Here is a 14851-nt window from a genome sequence, read left to right as displayed (position 1 = left end):
ATAACCACATGCTGAAAAATGCCGTAGAAGTGATAGGTTTGTAGGCAGGTGTCTGGATAAAGCTAAGAGACATACATGTGATGTGTGGAAATACCCTTCTGAACATGTCTTCCTAGCTGGATGTACCTATGAACAACAGGATACATCAGTTAGTTAGATCATTAGATCCAGCTTTCATACTGTGGAAGAATAAACTGAGCTCAAGGACAACCGTGTCCAGTTCTAGAGGAAAGATGTCCAAATACATGGCTGGATTTGTTCTGGGGACCCTGAGGGATAAAAGAGTAAGGAGAAGAGTGTGGGACTGCAGTAAGGAAGAAATCCTTGAAATGGGAGGTATGGACTTCCAGCCAAACAGAGCCTGTGACAAACATGCATTCCTTGCCTCATACGTAAGTCATCCATCAGTGTTGTCCAATTCCACTAGATGGAAGTGATTTAGGCACGATGGGAAGATATCCTGTCTATCCACAGTGCAAACACCAGAACAAGGGTGTCAAGGACCAGGTCATTCAGACCTCATGGGTTCCCAGGGTAGTGTGTGCTAATAAACCAGATGTTTTATTTAAATAATAGTTAAAATGTTTATTGTAGAAATTTAGACAAAGTTAAATGTGTTTTTTATCTAATGTTACACAAGACTCACAAGCCAGACAACACAAAACAAGAAAATGCCATCTTGCAACCTGATAATTACTCACTTTAATTCAGGTGGGTCTACCTTGATTCCATGCGAAAGCAAGCCCTTACTCAGACCTTCTTCTACTAAGCGGCACAGTTCACAAGTGTAGGGCACATGGAGTTCGAGCTGGCATCACCTTCCCTACACCCAGGCCCAGATTTAACTTAACTTTTTAGCCTGGTGTGGTCAGGTGGTCAACCCAGACCAATCAGGTGCCATTCTAGGTGGTTTCTTTGAGAACATTATTTCATCATTTGTTCATCCCTTCCCCCAACATGAACAATCAGGGTTTTCCCATAAGCAGCCAGGACAGAAAGATGGCCTTGATATGGTCTGGGAGCCAGCTACAACCAGGCACCAACGACTGACATCTGCAGGTTGGAGACGCTTCTCCACATCATACCTTAACCCTTGTAAAGGGGTGGGGGTGGGAAGCAAGATGCTTTGGTAGACAAAGCATAAATTGCTCTGTCATTTGAAAGACTGTATCTTACAACCAAATGACACAATGTTGAGTTTCTGCAGGATCATTGCTGTGCTTTATCAAAGAGATGCAAAAAAAATGTAATATATGCAAAGCAAAATAATGGAAATTGCTAGATGCACAGCACCTCCGGGATGGCCAAAGGCCCGCACCAGCAAAACTCTTGTAGCTTACAACACTATCCACTTCGACTGTACACAGCGAGCATCTTCTTCGAAAGACGGTTCCCAGCTGGGAGATCGAAACACGGTTGTGTTGCTTTTTTTACAGCCCTCCCCGTTCCTCCTGACAGCAATCCACAGTGCAGCGACCTGAAATCATATGACAATCACATCAGTGCTAAATCGCTACAGGCAAGAGAGAATTGTGTGCTGATTTAATGCAAGACAAAATGAGATGACTTCTCCTCCCCTTCCCCGTTATCACTCTTGCCCGAATTCTTTTGAGCATATATAACTTCCTGCTAAAAATGCTTCTTTCACTGCCTTTATCGTTAATTTTTGTGTGTGTCTCTTCCCCTCTCCTTCAGCGTATACACATGAGGGATTAAAAAGCAGTTAGGTAGGAGAGCGTGCCTCTCTGTGTTCACTTAAGAATGACTGATCGTGCCTTGCTGCAAAGAACTCGCTGCTTCCCTGGAGCACGCTACTAGACAAGTGACAGGCTCTCTCATAATTTGGCTACGACGAGGAGAATCAGCTTGGTTAAGAGGAGGTGTAATGGCAGTGAGGAGCAGCCATCTTCCCAGGAGGGATAGGCAAAAGCAGAATGTTTTTGAAATTACAGTAGAGAGACAAACGTGGCTTTCAGGGGCATGTCTGGGCAGAAACTGTAAGCAATAGCCACATGTGGGCAGGGAGGTGGGGATTGAGTATTTGTCCCCCTCCACTTTATAACCACTAATTCCACTTTGTCTGCTTTCTGCAAATGAGTGCATTGGTTCATAGGGGGGAAACCAGTTGGTCTGCCCTGAATCTATATGGCAGATTTCTCCCATCCTGGATTTACACCCAGACTGTTTCTGCACTAGCAATATAGTTAGGATTTGGTGAGTCAGCATGCCAAGAGTGGTGAGTAATACATCAAATATTTAATTAATAAATAAATAAAATTTGCATTTTCAACAGGCCGTTTTTTCTGTTCGTTTCTGCATTAAAATTGGCCTGTCCAGGTGCAGTCCCATCTGACTTACTGCACGTTTCATGAATTCCTGGTCACAGCAATTTTATCAATCAAGGCAGAGTCACATTCAGGGCTCTCCAGTGTGGAAATATGTGCATCCAGGTCTTTCCCCCCACTTGCTATTTTAAGTCATTTGGGTATACCACTTTTCTCATTGCCACCGGTCAAATAAGTTTACATTGCAATAAATGGCATTAGTCTTTAAGGTGCCACTAGAGTTGTGATACTAGACTGTTGCTAAACCATTTTCATTTTTGATACTAGACTGTTGCTAAACCATAAAAAACACCTGAAAAGCTGCTGTCCTGGTGACATGCTGTTGGCCAAACTAAACTGGGCAAAGCATGAGTATACATGGGCAAAACATGAGTATACATACACAGGCATACATGTAATGGTGAAGAAGGAACGCATGGCTTTGTTTTGTTGTTGGCGGCCCTGATCTACTGAGGAGTACCTTCTCTGTAGAAAAGCAGAGAAAGGATTTGTCATTTCTAATTGGCCTCAGAGAGGTTATGGGGATAAAACTAGATAACACTATCTGTGTTGTTCTGAGCTCTGTGGAAAACAAGCCTAGAATACAGATCAGTTGAGTATCGCCACCTGTGTCTGAGGGCACTTCCTGAGACACACTCTGAAAGGCAAACCCACTCTCAGATTCCCTTTTCTATTTCTTTTTGCATGCACGATTTGATTGGTCTCATCAATAAATGAAACATTTTTTTCCCCGAAAGATATGATAGAAACCACCCAAGGATCTGAACCACGAAACGGAATAATAAATATTGTCTTCTAGGTGTGCAGACAACGGAGCACTGAAATGATCAATGTGCAATCACAGCTCACGTGAAATGAAACACATCATATACAATAACGGGTACTGGAACCTCAAAAGGATTTCTGAACAATGCAGGCCGTTGGCTACAAATATGGAAGGTTTATGGCTGCTCTGTTTATGCAGCGTTGAAGAAGGCACCTGATGACATGACCATCTTAGTTATTTACTATCCCGTGAGCAAATGTGCTTTCGTTCCATTCGCATTGGAAGACATCTCGATGGGGGGGGGGGGGTGTCAAACACAAGGCCTGGGGGCTTACATCTGGCCTGCAAGCCACTGCTGCAATGGAGGGAACAGGCGGATATCCGGGGGGGGGGGGAGTGGGCAGAGCTGCTCCAACTGTGTCTTCAGTGTGGAGGAACAACTGCATCTGCAGCAGTCAGGTAGAATCCCTTCACTTCAGGGGCAGCCTCACTTGTTTGCTGTGATCCAACACAGCTATAGTCATGTTGGCTCAGGATTCCAAGGCAAGGTTGCACACCTCTCTGCTCAATTTGCAACTCTGGGGTAGCTGTCCTGGATGTTTGCACATGAGAGGGTAGGCCCTCCTGGCTGTCCGCACTGCCAACATAGTCATGGTGGCCTAATTGGTAGGCATTCTTTGGAAGTTCCTTCCACATATCGGGGTCCTAGTCCTGCCTCTGTGACTTGGTAGTTGGGTGTTCCTCTTCCATGGAACACCTGGTGGCTCTTCAGCTGTAGGCAGCTGCCACTTTGTGTGTGTGTCTGTGTGTGGGCGCATGCCAGTTGCCCCTCTTCAGGCAGGGCAGAGGTATCTTCCCAGTGACACACAGCTGATGCTCCAGGCCACCTATATGGGGTTTTCTCTGCATTCCTCACCAGTCCATGGTGCCTTGCATAGACACACCAAATTGGAGCTTACTGGCTGCTGTCCTTTATAAAATTTGTATCTTCAGTACCTGGTGTGGTGGAATGGACCTGCCCTGGCCCACAGTTTGGCCAGCAACTGGAGAGGCTTTTTCTCTTAGGTAACCCACCCACAGGTAACCATGTGACCTTTTGTAAGGAATTGCCTGTTGGGAGGATCAAGACTCCCAGCTTCCCTTCACAGATCTGAAACTGTCTCTGTGTCTCCTGCTGACCAGCACCTGGTCACCATGGGGACAATTTACTTCCTTATGCACCCTTGAAGCAATAGTCACTTGCCAGCCACCAGCTTTCCCCCTGTTCTCCTTTTACAATAGTGTATCCAAAATAGTGGAGGTCTTGGACATGCTTGGACCACAGGCATACTTTTAGCACATCACCTGATTGAGCAAGAGATCCAAAGAAAATGGGTAAAATGCAATTCATCTGTCCCTCTCTATATACATGCCCTATCAGAACTTAGAACAGGGGTAGTCAAACTGCGGCCCTCCAGATGTCCATGGACTACAATTCCCAGGAGCCCCCTGCCAGCGTTCGCTGGCAGGGGGCTCCTGGGAATTGTAGTCCATCGACATCTGGAGGGCCGCAGTTTGACTACCCCTGACTTAGAATATAGGACAGGCTCCTTAGTCTAATAAATTATAGATTATAGATTTTGTAATACTTTGAAGCTTCTTTCAGCAGTTTCAGCAATCACATGGCTAATGGCTAATGACTGCCTTCTCCAGACCTCAGCATGAAATAGAGACCTGTCTCAGCATGAAATAGAGACCTTCCTCCTTGCTTCCAGGAATTTTATTATTTCTCTTTTTCTCACCCAGTGACCCAGACCAGGTCAGCTACTGTCTCAGCTGTGGAGCAGCTCTGATGTTTTGTGATACATTATGGTCAAACCCACTGGTATCCCTCCCCCCCCTTCAGCAGTGCAGCAATAGTTGTGTGTGTGGATGTGCATGCAAAGTGCCTTCAAGTCATTTCTGACTCATGGCAACCCTATAAATTAACATTCTCAAAAATGTAGCCCTATCACAAGAAATTTCCTTGTTTACTGTCCCTACTGTACCCTGAATTCTCAGCCAAGGCAAGCTTTACATAAATAATCATGAGGGACCTTCTTTAGTTCCACCCAGAGCCACTTATTGCTGACAGCACAGAAGTTTTGGAGCTACTAGACTGGAGGAAATGGGCTAAGAAAGCAGAGAGTAGAAGTCAGTTGTACAGGATTAAGATCTCATTTGTTGCATAATGTTATTTAAGTAATTTATTACACCACTTTTATTCCTGACAGAGCCCCAAAATAATTTGCCGAAGTACCTCATTTAAATAACCAATCAGTAAGCAAAATAAAACAACCACAATACAATCCAACTAAACCTATCTCTGGCAAATTTCAAATGAATTAGCTCTCTTGCTTAGTGGCCACAGACTGTGAGTCATGCGTTTTACCTCTTAGCTTTTGCCTCTGCCCATAACCAGGATGTAAATAGGAAACCGACAAAAACGTTGATATTTCCCCAAGCTCAGATATTCCCCCAAGAATTCTTTTGACTGTGTTCATAATCTATTTATAATGTTCTCAATAATATCATACCCTTTCAGAGCTGAGTTGTCAAAAATAATCCACATATATGCCCTGATGCAAGGGCCTCTTGTGGTGCAGGGTGGTAAGGCAGCTGACATGCTGTCTGAAGCTGTCTGCCCATGAGGCTGGGAGTTCGATCCCAACAGCCGGCTCAAGGTTGACTCAGCCTTCCATCCTTCCGAGGTCGGTAAAATGAGGACCCAGCTTGCTGGGGGGTAAACGGTAATGACTGGGGAAGGCACTGGCAAACCACCCCGTATTGAGTCTGCCAAGAAAACGCTAGAGGGCGTCACCCCAAGGGTCAGACATGACTCGGTGCTTGCACAGGGGATACCATTACCTTTACCTTTATGCACTGATGCAGGTATTCTGTTCTAATAAATCCAAGTCACATAAGGGTTCTAGTTCATGTGAATGGAAGTTGCACCTGCATGGAATGTCCACAGACTGAACAAATTCATGCAGGATGGCGACCATGTATATTGGGTGCATTCTGGGGACTCCTATCCTCACGATATGCCTGACTGACAGGCTCCCAGTTCATGGGAATGGAATGGAGGCTCTGCAGAGGGCTATCATTTCCTGTATCTGGAGCAGCTGTCAGGGAGGACAAGGGAGCACTGCCCTACATTGTACTTCACACCACGAGTAAATCTTCCTGTGATTCTGGCCAGTTCACCAGCTCTAAATGCAGCCATTTACTAGCTCTGTGTGCCAAAGCCACATAACTCATTGCTTAAAAAGCAAATGAGGCTTTTCAGCCTGTGTTCATAACATTATGGTAGTTATTATGAGGTTTTTAAAAAGTGAACCAATGCTCTTAAAACACCCCTTTCTTTTTTGCAATCTAAGCTTGAATATATCCCACAGAATGGCTCTTTAAATATTGCTGAAAACCTTCCTTCCTTCTCCACTGAAACCTGAAATGCCTTCCCTGAGTCCCTTTAAGCTTCTGAATCCATTTCTTCCATTAAGCCTGGATCCTCAACTGTACCTACTCCCTTGGAAATGATGTTGAACTAGCTTCTCCCGATTACTGCTACATTTGGTCCATGACCCTCATTTAAATTTTATACCTCAGGTTCTGCTAGGCTGGTTTTAGAGCCTGTGAAATGTATCTTTTGGCTATGAATGCTCAACAGAACAGGAAACCATTTTGTTAACCAATGAGAAACCTGCCTTTCAGGTACATTTTGGGGTCAGGTCGCTCCAAAATGACCAGACCAAAATGTGAGTTTGTCGAAGTAATAACTTCCCCAGAAAGAATGATTCTTCTACTTATCTTTGCAGGGCAACTGCTTTTCTCTCCCTACGTGAGGGCAATATGAATGACTACAATTGATGAGGCAGACTTGAGTCCAATCACACCTTAGAGACCAAAATGATTTGGGGGGCATAATTCTGTTGCAGACCAACCCAGCTACCCTCTTAAACCACAATTGATGAGAGTATCAATAACACATTTCTAAAATTGTCTGGTTTCTTTCTTCATTGCCAAACAGGAAAAAGCAGGTGATTTGTGTACCATAAAATGCACTATTACCATATATCTAACCTACTTACTCGAACAGCTCGTTGTGAAAAAAAAGCCCAACGGTTCACTTCATGCTAAAACATAATAAAAATATCCTAATGATGGAGTGTAAGAGTCAATCATTTAACCTCAAATGGTGGTGTCCCAAATTGCTTGGCAAAGCACCAGAAAGTCAACAGGGGTACTTTGTGTTTGCTATGCTTCCCTTAGTGGGATCATAAGAACAGCTGTTAACCTCAACAGATTTGAGTCTCAGGTTTGCAACAATGTAATGCTAACTCAGTACAAACACAAATGACCCAATCCCCCAAAGTGAACCAGTTTGGGTTGTGCCAATCTGTTGAGCTTTTCTCTGTCTAGAAGTGAAGGAAGCAAAATGGTACACCAACCTGGGCTCCCCACCTACAAAGGAGGCCTTTGTAGAGCACAGAAATCAGCCAATCAGCTGCTTGATGGGGTTTACTGGGTTGCCTGGCTCAAGCTGGGCAGCACAATATGCCTTGAAGCTGTGGAGCGCTTCCACAATTTCTCTTATTGTTATGGGTCCATTAATCATTTGTCTTTGTTTTTCTGTACTCTTGTATAGATGTTGTTTTATAAGATATTCATCTATTTTCACTGCTGACATATGTCCTTAGTATAAATTAGAATAGCTGAATAGCCACATTGACCGTGAGGGGGGGGGAGCAATTTACCTTGAGTGATTCTAATAAGCTCCCCGTCAGATGCAATTAGAAAAGGGTGGTTTTAGCAACAGCATCTGCCTGTTTATCCATCAACAGAGGGGACTGCAGAACTGCTTCAAACACTCTGTCAATAATACTTATTCCCCAAGTCAGCAACAGAATTCCATCCAAACTATTGACCAAATCACATCTGTCATCTCTGGATTCAGGTTCTCCCCCACAGTGATAACCAGAACCCCTAGACATAAATATGAAACAACAAAGGTGAAAGGACAGAGCGCTGAGGCACCCCCCCTCTTATGGCCTCTCTGACATTTGTGTCTCATGGAGCAGACATGATCCAAACCACTAAGTTTACCTTCTAAAATGTTTAGCAAAAAAACTAGTAAGAGATGACCCAGAGTATCAAAGGCCATTCTCATGTCCAGTAATTGACAAAAAGGCATTGTCCACATCCCTATGAATATCCTGATTCATGACTATTTGGTCACCCCCTTTTTGATAGATCATTTTGTTTCTTACAGACTAAAAAGCAGAATTTTGATACAGCACATGAGATGGTCAGCTTTTATCTTCTAGTATAAATGTAATCAGAAGGTTCTCAGAGGTTGCTGAGTGCTTTAAATGTCTAAAGCAATGTAACAAGGGACCAATTATATGATTCCCATCCTCAGCATAAAGTTCGCACTGTAAAAGGGATGTGAGAACATTTCTACCACATTGACAGAGCATAGACATTTGCACAATTCTTTTGGTTGATGTTAAAATGAATGGTAGATGAAAGGCCACCAAATCATGCTCTAGAGAAGACCCATCTAAATTCAGAAGAAATAATGTTAGTTAGGTAAGGTACTCTGTTAGTTAGCAGATAACTCTTCTTAGTTTCTACCTTAGCAAGACCGGCCTCATGTCTTTCTTGTCTACTCATGTCTGAATACAGCATTTGATATACATCTAGAGACATTAAATAAAGTGCTGAGGAAATATTATTGTACTTTCTCTAATATGATGAATTTGTTATATAGCCCCAATTGAGCTCCATATATGTTGGGATAAAAATTTAGTCATAAACAACTTAATGGCAGTTGGCATATAGCCATCTCCTCTTGGCCTGAAAAACCTGAGAATGGAGTTGGAGCTCCTTTTCACTGAATGAACTATAGTCTGAATATGCCCATTTACGCACTGGGAACTTCACTGCCCCAGCTCCTGTGCACGAGCACAAACTGGGGGCGGATGAGGCACACTGGGCCAAATGCTCCCCCGTGTGGGTGCAGGAAGAGGTAGGGCAACCTGCTACAACTAAAACTCCAGCCTGCAGCCCGGCATGAAACCTCCAGTGTGTAAACGGTCTATGAGTGGCTTGTTTCCCATTATATTGGAACTCAACTCCCAGAAAGCTAAAGGATATAACTTGATTGATTTGGTGTCCATTAATCTGCCAGGCAATTTTTTTAACCTAGAGTCTTGAAGAGCTGGAACTTTTTACTACCTGAAGAAGTCACGGGTTACAATCTGGAGTTACTAGAGTTAAATCTCATTATCCTAGTTTTCGAGTAAATGTTTTATTGGTCTGTTTGGCATTGCCAAACTAACATACCTATTGGACACATTAAGCCATTTCTCATTTGGGATAGAATGATAGCATTGTCTGTGTACGTAAATATGGATAGCTTTTGTTCACCCATAATTTTTGGAACATGCATATCCTCCTTCTGAATGCATGTAATAAGGGAATTGATATACATACTAACCAAAAAGGGAGCCAAGAGGCACCCTTGTCTCACCCCTTTTTGGATAGATATAGAGTTGGATAGCCAACTATCATGGCTAATTCTAATGCCTAGGCTAGCATTTTCATGGTTTAATGATCAGATAGAGAAGGCATTTATCTAAGGCAGTGGTCCCCAACCACTGGGCACCGGGCCGTGGCTCCGTCTCCCCCCCCCCCCCGCAGTGAGAAACTTCCCAGGCCACAAGCAAATCGGCCGCCAAAGTGGACAATTAGCTTGCCGCCCAGCAAGCTTCTTTCTGCAGGAGCGGGGGAGAGGGAAGCGCGGCCGCCGGCACAAACGCGCATGCGCGGCAGGTGAGCACATGTGCGTCTGTGCCATGCGTGGCCGGAAACACGCATGCACCGCGGTCTCACGCATTCACATTTGTGGCCAAACCAGGAGCGCAAACGTGCATGCGCGAGTGCAGTGAAATTGTGAAACAGTGAAATTGCCGTGCATGCATGTTTGCGGCCACACATGATGCAAAGATGCATGCGTGGCAATTTTGTGCATGCGTGTTTGCGCATGGGCCGCCGTGCATGTACGGTGCCCGGATCACCCTCCCCCCCACCGGGCCGCAACCTGAAAAAGGTTGCGAACCACTGATCTAAGGTGACCAGATTTCAGCATTGGTAAAATGGAGGGTTCTTGATTAAAAATTTGGTCTATGTGGAGCGACAAAAAGTTTCATAGAACGCATAGAACGCAAAAATAGTATTGTAATATAAATATTTTTATTGCAACATAAGTACAATTTGCCAAGTGCCCCCAGATGTCCCTCCAAAAGTGGGACAATCTGGTCACCTTACATTTATCTATAGTGGAGTTCACTAGTTTGAGCCACTGTACTGTACTGAAGGTGGCTTTGAGGTCCACAAAAGCTGCTGGGTAACTCACCCTTTGTACAAGAACATATTTTTGGATAAGTTAATCTAAAATTAGACAGTGATCCATTATTGACCTACCATGCCTCAAGCCTGCCTGTGCCTCCTTAAGATAACCTTCCTGATCCATCTATTCACATAATTTTTAACGCAAATGCTTAGTATACAATTTGCTGATTACATTAAAAAGACCTATAATTTGCCAGATCAGTCGTACAACCTTTCTTAAGGATGGGTACTATAACGGCCAAACCCCAGTCTTGTGGAATTTGGGCTGTTCTATCAATGAATGTAAAAAGGGCTGCCAGGGCTGGAGCCCGCCCATCTATATTTGATTTCAGCCACTCAGCTGGAAAGAAATTGCTGCCAGGCGCTTTCCCATGCTTCATTTGTTGAATGAACAATTTTCATAGGCCAAGGAAAGCTACAATCTAGATCTAAATCAATAATAAGATGGGAAATCAACTTTGCAGATATGTGATGGGCCCATCAACCAGGAAGAAATCCCATCCTAGAATTTCCCCTTTAGGAGTTGTAATAAAGGAAGGGTCTGTCAAGCTTTGTGATTAAAGATATAGTCAGAACTCTTTTCCCCTGACGTAGTCAGTCTGCCCTGAGACAAGAGAGGGAAGGCCAGAGGAGAACTGCTAATTTCTTAGCAAGCCCAAACTAGAGGAAGCCTCCAGAACAGCAGCAGCACTACTCAAGAGCATATGGAGAACAAGCAGCCCTCCATTTATGCAAGTCAACGTTTGGGACTTTCTTTTTTTCCTTGGGCCGCTGGACATTATTTGCTAAAATCTGCCTTTGTTCTGAGGCTTCGTCCTGAAGGGCACCGAAGAGCCTGTCTCTTCAAATCTTGCTATGTTCATAGACATTATCATTCTGCTTTATCTTTAATTGTATGGTTGTTAGGTTTATGATAAATATTTGTTATATTGAAAATCATTTCTCATCTTGAGTGTTTTCCCCCCACATACTTTTGAAGCAATTTCACAGTTGTTGGCCAAGCCATAAGGGTGCTGTCATTTATTGAAGCCCCCCCCCCCTCCCATTAGAAAGGGTTACAGATGGGTCGGCTCTGCTGTCAAGCTCCTGATCTCTCTGGCCCCTGAATGTGAGATTAAGGCTGAAGGACTACAAAGGCATAATAATGTCCTGGCAATTTTATACTTGAGAACCCTTCACCACAGAAAAACAAGCATTACAGAAAGATCTAGATATATTTGAGCCAAAGCTAATTTTCCCCTGATTGTCAAGACTATAAACAATGACCAAATGTGGAAAATTATTGTTGTTTTTTGAGTTTCATCTTCAGGATCTGGTCTTCTAAGGAGCAGTCAGGGCTGATCTCCTCTAGGACTGACCAGTTTGTTCGCCTTGCAGTCCAAGGGACTCGCAAGAGTCTTCTCCAGCACCAGAATTCAAAAGCCTCAATTCTTTGACGCTCGGCCTTCCTTATGGTCCAACCTTCACAGCCATACATTGCAACTGGGAAGACCATAGCCTTGACTAGATGCACTTTTGTTGGCAGGGTGATGTCTCTGCTTTTTAGGATGCTGTCTAGATTTGCCATAGCTTTCCACCCTAGCAGCATGCATCTTTTAATTTCTTTGCTGCAGTCCCCATCTGCAGTGATCTTGGAGCCCAGGAAAATAAAATCTGTCACTACCTCCATCTCTTCCCCATCTACTTGCCAGGAATTGAGAGGGCCGGATGCCATGATCTTAGTTTTCTTGATGTTGAGTTTCAAGCCAACTTTTGCACTCTCCTCCTTCACCGGCATCAAGAGGCTCTTTAGTTCCTCTTCACTTTCTGCCATTAGAGTCGTATCATCTGCATATCTGAGGTTGTTGATATTTCTCCCTGCAATCTTGATCCCAATTTGTGACTCATCTAACCCCACCTTTCTCATGATGTACTCCGCACACAAGTTAAATAGGCAAGGCAACAATATACAGCCTTGCCGAACTTCTTTCTCAAATGTGGAAAATACTGCCCTATTAATACGTGTTGCAACTTTTGGACTTTGCTTTGTCTTGAGCCCCTCCAAAGAAATAGAGCTGCAGGGTAACAGACCATTTTGAAAGTATACAGCTGTTAGTTACCTTTGTGGATGAGGCATTGATCCAGACTCATGGTGCTCTGAGGATTAAAAGAGAGAATCTTTACTGGAAAGATTATTTTAAAATATGTTATATTGATATGATTCAGTTTCCTTATTGAAACAGACTACAAAAGTTTAAAGAGTAGTTACAAAAGCAGCATATTGCAAGCCTTTAGGGCCAAGCTGCAAACAAACTACATGCCACACATCAGCAGATTAAGAGAACAGAGAGCCTAATGGCTGCTCACTTCTTGCATCTGCAAAACACATACTGATCTGCTCTTCCTGAAGAATGAGCAGGAGCAAGCTTAAACAAAGGGAATCCCAGCTATGTCCTTGGGGATTTTTCAACTGCAATTCCATAGTGACTGTTAGATTGCAATTCCAACAATATCTGATTTACAGGTAAGGACGGGGCTAGGTTTTTCCCACGAGTCTTGTCAGGGAAAATAAAGGGTTGTCTTAAAGGTACTCATAAATGCAGTAATAAAAACCCTTTTTTGTATGACCTTGGGAGTGGGTCCATTTTAGGTTCAAATGCATATGTTAATTTACTTCGAAGAGCTCTCCTCCGCCTTGAAATTCTTGGTGATTTGGGGGGGAGGGCAGAGTCTGAAGAAGGAACATGAAGGATGTAATGTCATAAGCTCTGCCACCTAAAGCTACCATTTGCTACAGGGAAATTTGTGAATTCCGGAAATCAGTTGTAATTCTAAGAGAAGTCTAATCCCCACCTGAGAGGCAGTGTGGTGTAGTGGTTAAGAGTGGTGGCTCCTATTCTGGAGAATGGTTTGATCCCCCACTCCTCCTCCACATGCAGCCAGCTGGGTGACCTTGGGCCAGTCACAGTTCTCCACAGAGCTGTCTCAGCCCCACCTCACACGGTGTCTGTTGTGGAGAGAGGAAGGGAAGGTGATTGTAAGCTACTTTGAGACTCATTGGGGTCGTAAAAAGTGGGGCACAAAACCCCAGTTCTTCTCTGTTTTTGAAGAAGCTTCTTCATAACAATGCTGCTGAAATACCCATGTGCACATTTGTACTCCTTGACTTCCTGGGCTATATTAATATTTTGGAAAGGTATTGGGTATGTGGCTGTCTTTTTGAATCTCCAGTCCCCCATTCCAGTGAACACCAAAGAGCACAGAAATCAACAATTAATGTTGTTCATTAAATAGTCAATGGTTACTTTAAATATTATGTTACAGTCATTAAAAAAACAAGTTTGGTTATGAAAATCATTTCATCATCCAAGATCTATGCTCAATAGCTACATTAAAAAAATAGCCACTCTTTCTATATTACAATCATTGTCACCAGCAAGAGTAGCCAAAAGTGGAGCAATTATTTCATCTCTAACTGCATCTATGAGCAAATGGAAGAAATAGCATAGTCCATGCTTAATGCAAAAGTGTACATTTGACTTTATCCCCAATCAGCCATCCTAAAAATGGAACGAGCTCATTTTCAGAGCTTATTCTATGCAGAAAGTTTCTCTCTTAAGCACTGGAAGAAAAAAAAATAAAACCCAAAACAAAACAAAACAAAACTTCAGCTGGATTCTAGGATGCTCAGAGGTGCATTGAAACACTGTGAGACATTTGGCAGCTCCTTTGACAACTGGGTGCTTTAGTAATAGGGCACATTCATTCTTTACTGATAAGAGGGTACGTGGACTCATCTTCAAAACCAGATAGTGCTATTTATAAAGAAGTGGTGAGTTGATGCTTGGAACTTTCCATAGCTGTCATAAGACTCGATAGCAACTGTCGGGTAAACAAGATAAGATCCACACACCCCCTTTCGCCCATGGCCTCCACAGACACTTGGGAAATGGGGAAGGGGCTTTTCTTATTCCTGTGTTTTTTGTTCTTCAAGGTTCTCTGATTGAAGGTCACTGGAGCAAAGACCATGGATTAAAGGTGCAATAGGAAACCCTGTTTGTCCTTAATTCTGAGTGAGATTCAGATTCAGAAATAGAAGACAACTATGTTTAATCAGAATAGATCCCTGACATGTAATCTACAAATACACTGTGGCCTGAATCTAGTACTCCACCATCAATTCTAAGTGATACAGCTGTTCTCTTATCTAAGCACATGCCTCTTAACACCTTCAGCTTCCCCTTAGCTGTAATGATGATTGCCAGGCTAGCAAAGCAGGTTTGGATTGCTTTCAGTGAATAAGTAGCCCTGTTGGTCTGAAGTAGCA

The 14851-nt window shown here is 43.4% G+C and overlaps 1 long non-coding RNA gene across 1 annotated transcript; it reads right to left on the bottom strand.

The window, feature by feature from the left end:
* Positions 1-623: 623 nt before the first annotated feature.
* On the bottom strand, positions 624-13449 carry LOC143828649 (uncharacterized). The gene is made up of 3 exons (XR_013227795.1): positions 13378-13449; positions 12645-12681; positions 624-1477 (listed from the first exon to the last, which is right to left on the bottom strand). It is a non-coding gene; the product is annotated as an uncharacterized LOC143828649 (long non-coding RNA).
* Between the last annotated feature and the right edge of the window lie 1402 nt (positions 13450-14851).

This window comes from Paroedura picta, chromosome 2, assembly GCF_049243985.1.
Source record: "Paroedura picta isolate Pp20150507F chromosome 2, Ppicta_v3.0, whole genome shotgun sequence".
NCBI lineage: Eukaryota > Metazoa > Chordata > Lepidosauria > Squamata > Gekkonidae > Paroedura > Paroedura picta.
Note: the sequence above shows the minus strand (reverse complement) of the source record. Positions and strands in the feature narration are given on the sequence as shown.